Here is an 8,564-nt window from a genome sequence, read left to right as displayed (position 1 = left end):
GCCTGGCCCTATTTTTTTACTTTTTAACAGTAGCCATTTTGATCGATGTAAGATGGTATGACACTGTGCCTTTGATTTGCATTTCTCTAATGATTAGTGATGTTGAACATTTTTTAAAGCTTGTTTGCCATATATATGTCTTCTTTTGAGAAGCATCTGTTCATGTCCTTTGTTAATTTTTTAATGGGGTTGTTTGTGTTTTGCTTGTTGATTTGTTTAGGTTCCTTATAGGTTCTGGATATTAGATCTTTGTCAGATGCACAGTTTGCAAATATTTTCTTCCATTCTGTAGATTACCTGTTTACTGTGTGATAGTTTGTTCTGTGTGCAGAAGCTCTTTGGTCTAGTTAGGTCCCACTTGTCAACTTTTGTTTTTGTTGCAATTGCTTTTGGAGTCTTTGGCATGAAATCTTTGCCAAGGCCTGTGTCCAGAATGGTATTTCCTAGGTTTTCTTCTAGGGTGTTTATAGTTTTGGGTTTTACATTTAAGTCTTTAATCCATCTTGAGTTGAGAAGGAAGGGATCCATTTTCACTCTTATGCATATGGCTAACCAGTTATCACAGCACTATTTATTGAATGGGGAGTCCTTTCCTATTGCTTGTTATTATCAGCTTTGTCGAAGATCAGATAGTTGTAGATGTGCAGCTTTATTTCTAGGTTTTCTATTCTGTTCCAATGGTCTACGTGTCTGTTTTTGTACCAGTACAACACTGTTTTGGTTACTGTAGCCTTGTAGTACTGTTTGAAGCAGGGTAGTATGATGCCTCTGGCTTTGTTTTAAAAGCACTGTCTCATTTAATTTTCATAATCACCCAGAGCACTAGGTTCCATTTTCATCTCTTTTTTTTCTTCTTCATTTTTGAGATGAAGTCTTGCTCTGTTGCCCAGGCTGGAGTGCAGTGGTGCAATTTTGGCTCACTGCAACCTCTGCCTCCTGCATTCAAGTGATTCCCCTGTCTCAGCCTCCCAAGTAGCTGGGATTACAGATGTGCACCACCATGCCCAGCTAATTTTTGTATTTTTAGTAGAGATGGGGTTTCACCATGTTGGCCAGGCTGTTCTCAAACTCCTGACCTCAAGTGATCTGCCTGCCTCAGCCTCCCAAACCTGGGATTACAGGTGTGAGCCACTGCTCCCGGCCACAATCTTGAGCAACAAGAACAAACCTGGAAGCATCACACTACCTGATTTCAAAATATACTGCAAAACGATAGTAATTAAAACAGCATGATATTGGCATACAACAGATATATAGATCAATGGAACACAATATAAAGCCCAGATATAGATCCATGTATTTATGCTCAATTAATCTGCAACAAAGGTGCCAAGATCACACAATGGGAAAAGGACAGTCTCTTCAATAAATTGTGTTGGGAAAAGTGAATGTTTACAGGCAGAAGAATGAGATTGGACCTTTACAGCACACACGAAAATCAACTAAAAGTGGATTAAAGACTTAAAATATAAAACCAAAAACTGCAAAACTACTAAGAAGAAACAGGGAAAAAGCTTATTCACATTGGTCTGGACAATGATTTTTTTGGGTATAACCCCAAAACCACAGGCAACAAAAGCAAAAATAGACAAATGGGATTGCATCAAACTAAAAAGCTTCTGCACAGCAAAGGAAACCAACAACAGAGTTGAAGAGAACTTACAGCACGGGAGAAAATATTTGCAAACCACACATCTGATAAGAGTTAATATCTAAGATATATAAGGAATTCAAGTAGTTCAACCACAAGAAAACAAATAACCCAATCAAAAAATGAGCAAAGAGGCCAGGCACGGTGGCTCATGCCTGTAATCTCAGCATTTTCGGAGGCCGAGGTGGGTGGATCACCTGAGGTCAGGAGTTTGAGACCAGTCTGACCAACATAGTGAAACCCTGTTTCTACTAAACATACAAAATTAGCTGGACGTGGTGGCACATGCCTGTAATCCCGAGTACTCGGGAGGCTGAGGCAGGAGAATCGTTTGAACCCAGGAGGTGGAGGTTGCAGTGAGCCGAGATGGCACCATTGCACTGTAGCCTGGGCAACAAGAGCGAAACTCCATCTCAAAAAAAGAAAAACAAACAAACAAACAAAAAAGCAAAGAGCCAGGTGCAGTGGTGTCTACCTATAGTCCCTCCTACTTAGGAAGCTGAAGTGAGAGGATTGCTTGAGCCCAGGACTTCGAGGCCGGCCCAGGCAACATAGGGAGACCTCATCTCTAAAAAAATAAAAATAAAAAATTTAACGGGCAAAGGACCCAAATAGATATACCTCAAAAGAAGATATATAAATGGCCAATAGGTGTATGAAAAAATATTCAGCATTGGCCGGGCACGGTGGCTCACGCCTGTAGTCCCAGCACTTTGGGAGGCCAAGGCAGACGGATCACGAAGTCAAGAGATCGAGACCATCCTGGCCAACATGGTGAAACCCCGTCTCTACTAAAAATACAAAAATTAGCTGGGCGTGGTGGCACATGCCTGTAGTCCCAGCTACTCGGGAGGCTGAAGCAGAAGAATTGCTTGAACCTGAGAGGCGGAGTTTGCAGTTAGCCGAGACTATGCCACTGCAGTCCAGCCTGGCGAGAGAGCGAGACTCCATCTTAAAAAAAAAAAAAAAGAAAAATACATCACCACTCATCAGGGAAATGCAAATCAAAAGCACAGCAAGATATCACTCACACTTGTTAAAATGGCTATGATCTGGCCGAGCGCGGTGGCTCACGCTTGTGATCCCAGCACTTTGGGAGGCCGAGGCGGGCGGATCACGAGGTCAGGAGATCGAGACCACGGTGAAACCCCGTCTCTACTAAAAATACAAAAAAAATTAGCCGGGCGTGGTGGCGGGCGCCTGTAGTCCCAGCTACTCGGAGAGGCTGAGGCAGGAGAATGGCGTGACCCTGGGAGGCGGAGCTTGCAGTGAGCCGAGATTGCGCCACTGCACTCCAGCCTGGGCGACAGAGCAAGACTCTGTCTCAAAAAAAAATAAAATAAAAATAAAATAAAATAAAATAAAATAAAATAAAATAAAATAAAATGGCTATGATCAAAAAGACAAAAGATAACAACATGTGGAGAAATGGAAACCCTTGTACACTGTTGGAGGGATTATGAGTTGGTAGAGCTGTTATGGAAAACAGTTATGGTGGTTCCTTGAAAAATTAAAAACAGAACCACAAGCTGGGCATGGTGGCTCATAGCTGTAATCCCAGCATTTTGGGAGGCCAAGGCAGAAGGATTGCTTGAGTCCAGGAGTTTGAGACCAGCCTGGGAATCATAGTGAGACCCTATCTCTACAAAAAATAAAAAATTAGGGCCTGGTGGCCGCACCTGTAGTCCTAGCTCCTCGGGAGGCTGAAGTAGAAGGATTGTTTGAGCCTGGGAGTTCAAGGCTGCATGCAGTGAGCTGTGTTTCAGCCACCACACCAGCGTGGGTGACAGAGTGAGACCCGTCTCAAAAAAAAAAAAGAACTACCATATGATCCAGTAATCCCACTCTGGGTACATATCCATAGAAAATGAAATCAGTATGTTGAAGCGGTATCTGCACTTCCATGTTCATTGCAGCATTATTCACGATAGCCAAGATATGAAATCAACCTAAGTGTCTGTGGAAGGATAAATGAATTTTAAAAATGTGGTATATCCGGAGAATGGAATACCATGGAGCCTCAAAAAGGAAGGAAATGTGGTCATTTGGAACAACATGGCTGAAGTTGGAGGACATTATGCTAAGTGCAGTAAGCCATAATAAGTGAAATAAGCCATTATGCTAAGTGAAAATAAAAAGACAAATATTGCATGATAAAGATATCACTTATATGTGGAATCTTAAAAAGCTGAACTCACAGAAGCAGAGTGTAGAATGATAGCGGCTCGGGACTGTTGGGTGGAGGAAATGGGGAGATAATGGTCAGTTATTATTATAGAGCTGTTTAAGTCATGCAGGATGAGTAAGTTCTGGAGATCTAACATACGGCAATTATAGTTAATAATACTGTATTGTATAGTTGAAATTTGCTAAGATAGTAGTTTTTTTTGGGGGGGTGGGGGGTGGACTGAGTCTCGGTCTGTAGCCGGGCTGGAGTGCAGTGGCGCAATCTTGGCTCACTGCAACCTCCACCTCCCGTGGTTCAAACGATTCTCCTGCCTCAGCCTCCTCAGTAGCTGGGATTACAGGCATGCGCCACCACGCCCAGCTAATTTTTTGTATTTTTAGTAGAGACGGGGTTTCACCATGTTGGCCAGGATGGTCTCGATCTCTTGACCTCGTGATCTGCCAACCTTGGCCTCAGAAACTGTTGGGATTACAGGCATGAGCCACTGCGCCCGGCCGAGAGTACATCTTTTTTTTTTTTTTTTTTTTGAGACGGAGTCTCACTCTGTCGCCCAGGCTGGAGAGCTGTGGCGCCATCTCGGCTCACTGCAAGCTCCGCCTCCCGGGTTCACGCCATTCTCCTGCCTCAGCCTCCTGAGTAGCTGGGACTACAGGCGCCCGCCACCATGCCCGGCTAATTTTTTCTATTTTTAGTAGAGATGGGGTTTCACTGTGTTAGCCAGAATGGTCTCAATCTCCTGACCTCGTGATCCACCCGCCTCAGCCTCCCAAAGTGCTGGGATTACAGGCGTGAGCCACCGCGCCTGACCCTGAGAGTAGATCTTAAATGTTCTCACACACACAAAAAGCAAAAAGTTAACTATGTGAAGTGATTAATATGTTCATTGGCTTGATGTGGTGATTATCTTTTTTTTTTTTCTTTTTTTGAGACAGGGTCTCACCTTGTCACACAGATTGAAATGCAGTGGTGCAAACCCTGCTCACTGCAGCCTCAACCTCCCAGGCTCCACCAATCCTCCTGCCCCAGCCTCCAAAGTAGCTGGGACTACAGGTGCATGCCACCATGCTCGGCTAATTTTTTTTTTTTTTTTTTGAGACGGATTCTTGCTCTGTCGCCCAGGCTGGAGTGTAGTGGTGCGGGTTCACGCCATTCTCCTGTCTCAGCCTCCCGAGTAGCTGGGACCACAGGTGTGTGCCACCACACTTGGCTAATTTTTGTATTTTTAGTAAAGATGGGGTTTTGCCACGTTGGCCAGGCTGGTCGTGAACTCCCGACCTCAGGTGATCTGCCCGTCTCAGCCTCCTAAAGTGCAGGGATTACAGACACAAGCCACCAACATGCCCACCCTGGGAGACCCTATCTCTAAGAAGAAGAAAAAAATTGTCTGTATTAGTCACAATATGACTTCTTTTTTTGAGATGGAGTCTCGCTTTTATTGCCCATGCTGGAGTGCAGTGGCGCTATCTTGGCTCACTGCAACCTCTGCCTCCCAGGTTCAAGCAATTCTCCTGCCTTAGCCCCCAGAGTAACTGGGACTATAGGCACGCACCACCAGGCCTGGCTAATTTTTGTATTTTTAGTAGAGACAGGGTTTCACCATGTTGGCCAGGCTGGTCTCGAACTCCTGACCTCAGGTGATCTGCCTAGGCCTGGCATTACAGCCATGAGCCACTGTGCCTGGCTTGTTTTGTTTTTTCTTTGAGACACTGTCTTGCTCTGTTGCCCAGGCTGGAGTGCAGTGGCACAATCACAGCTCACTGCAGCCTTGACCTCCCAGGCTCAAGTGATCCTCCCGCCTCAGCCACCTGAGTAGCTAGTAATATACTATTGACATGTGCCACCACACCTAATATTTTTGTTTTTTTGTAGGGACAGAGTAGTGCCATGTTGCCCAGGCTGGTCTCAAACTCCTGGCCTCAAGAGATCCTCCTGCCTTGGCCTCCCAAAGTGCTGAGATTACAGGTGTAAGACATTGTGCACTCATATACACTTTATTTATCAATTACACCTCAGTAACCCTTGAAAACACTTTTAATTTAAAAATAGTCAGGTGCAGTGGCTCATGCCTGTATCCCAGCACTTTGGGAGGCCAAGGTGGATGAATCAGGCCAGGAGTTCAAGACCAGCGTGGCCAACATGGCAAAATCCATCTCTATGAAAAATACAAAAATTACTCGAGCGTGGTGGTGCATGCCTATAATCCCAGCTACTTGGGAGGCTGAGGCATGAAAATCTCTTAAGCCCGGGAGGCAGAAGTTGCAGTGAGCTGAGATCATGTCACCGCACACCAGCCCAGATGACGGAGCAAGACTCTGTCTCAAAAAAAGAAAAAAACGTCAGGCGTGGTGTCTCACGCCTGTAATCCCAGCACTTTGAGAGGCCAAGGAGGGTGGATCACCTGAGGTCAGGAGTTCGAAACCAGCCTGGCCAACGTGGTGAAACCCTGTCACTACTAAAAATCCAAAAAATTAGCCGGGCATGGTGGCAAGCAACTGCAATCCCAGCTACTCAGGAGGCTGAGGCAGAAGAATAGCTTGAGCCCAGGAGGTGGAGGCTGCAGCGAGCCAAGATGGCACCAGCCTGGGAAATAGAGCGAGACTCAGTCTCAAAATAAAAAAAGAAAAAAAAAATCTCCCCTCAATTTTTTTTTGAGACAGAGTCTCACTCCGTTGCCCAGGTTGGAGTGCAGTGGCACTATCTCGGCTCACTGCAGCCTCCACCTCCCGGGTTCAAGCGATTCTCCTGTCTCAGCCTCCTGAGTAGCTAGGACTGCAGGTGCACACCACCACAATCAGCTAATTTTTATATTTTTAGTAGAGACCATGTTGGCCAGGATGGTCTCAATCTCCTGACCTCATGATCCACCTGCCTCAGCCTCCCAAAATGCTGGGATTACTGGTGTGAGCCACTGTGCGTGGCCTTAAAATTTTTTTCTGGCCAGGTGCAGTGGCTCACACCTGTAATCCCAGCACTTCGGAAGGCCGAGGCGGGTGGATCATCTGTGGTCAGGAGTTCGAGACAAGCCTGGCTAACACAGTGAAACCCCGTCTCTACTGAAAATACAAAAAATTAGCCGGGCATGGTGGCAGGCGCCTGTAGTCCCAGCTACTCGGGAGGCTGAGGCAGGAGAATGGTGTGAACCCGGGAGATGGAGCTTGCAGTGAGCCAAGATCGTGCCACTGCACTCCAGCCTAGGCGACAGAGTGAGATTTTTTTTTTCTTTAATTAAATTTCTGTAGAATGAGGTTTTGTGTGTTGCTCAGGCTGGTGTCAAATCTGGGACATCAACTCCTTTGGCCTCCAAAGCTGGGTTACAGGTGTGAGTACAGTGCCTGGCCAAGAACTTTTTTTTTTTTTCACCCAGGCTGGAGTGCAGTGGCGCGATCTCAGCTCACTGCAAACTCCGCCTCCTGGGTTCACGCCATTCTCCTGCCTCAGCCTCTCCGAGTAGCTGGGACTACAGGCGCCCGCCACCACGCCCGGCTAATTTTTTTGTATTTTTAGTAGAGACGGGGTTTCACCGTGGTCTCGATCTCCTGACCTCGTGATCCGCCCGCCTCGGCCTCCCAAAGTGCTGGGATTACAAGCGTGAGCCACCGCGCCCGGCCTTATGAAGCTGTTTTAAAAAAGAGCCGGGAGTGGCTGGACACAGTCACTCAAGCCTGTAATCTCAGCACTTTGGGAGGCTGAGGAGGGTGGATCAGGAGGTCAGAGGTTTGAGACCAGCCTGGCCAACGTGGTGAAACCCCTTGTCTACAAAAAAACAAAAATTAGCTGGGTGTGGTGGTGTGTGCCTGTAATCCCAGCTACTCAGGAGGCTGAGGCAGGAGAATCACTTGAACCTGAAAGGCGGAGGTTGCAGTAAACCTAGACTGCACCATTGCACTCCAGCCTGGGCGACACAGCAAGACTCCGTCTAAAAAAAAAAGAAGAGCTGGGAGTAATGGATGTCCCAATTATTTATTGCTATGCTGCAACAAATGACCACAAAATATAGTGGCTTAAAGCAACAGTCATACCATTAGATTTCACAATTTTGTGGATCAGGAATTCAGACAGGCTCGGCTGGGTAGGATGTTCAAGGATGGAGGTTTCAAGATGGCTTCACTCTTACACCTACCACCTTGGCAGGGACAGCTGGGAGGCTGGGCTCCAGTGGGTCCCTGTCCTTCATGGAGATTTTGAGCCTCTTCATGTGGTCTCTCTGGAAGGAAGGTCAGACTTCTTACATTGTGGCTCAGGCTATGAGAGACCAAGATGGAAGCTGCCAATTCTCTTAAAGGTTAGGCCTGGACCTGGCATAGCATTACTTCTGCCATGCTTTATTAATCGAAGTAGTCATGTTCTGGGAGGAGGGAAAAGGCTGAGTTGGAACTGCCAGGCAGAAGCTATACTGGGAGCTATGATGGCACCAGTGCACTCCAGCCTGGACAACACAGTGAGACCCTGTCTCTAATAATAATAATAATAGTAATAGTAATGCAAAGTAAAAAAGGGAGCCATAATGGGTCCTAGGCAGTTGAGTCTGGGTATATGATGGTTGTTGGTGGGCCTTGTGTGGAAAAGTGATGGAAATAATACTGGGTCGGGCATGGTGGCTCATGCCTGTAATCCCAGCACTTTGGGAGGCCGAGGTGGTTGAAACACCTGAGGTCAGGAGTTCGAGACCTGCCTGGCCAACATGGTGAAACCTCGTCTCTACTAAAAATACAAAAGTTAGCTGGT

This window comes from Hylobates moloch, unplaced genomic scaffold (genome assembly GCF_009828535.3).
Source record: "Hylobates moloch isolate HMO894 unplaced genomic scaffold, HMol_V3 SCAFFOLD_8, whole genome shotgun sequence".
Classification (NCBI taxonomy): domain Eukaryota; kingdom Metazoa; phylum Chordata; class Mammalia; order Primates; family Hylobatidae; genus Hylobates; species Hylobates moloch.
The sequence above is the reverse complement of the archived record's forward strand: the minus strand, read 5'-3'. Positions refer to the sequence as shown.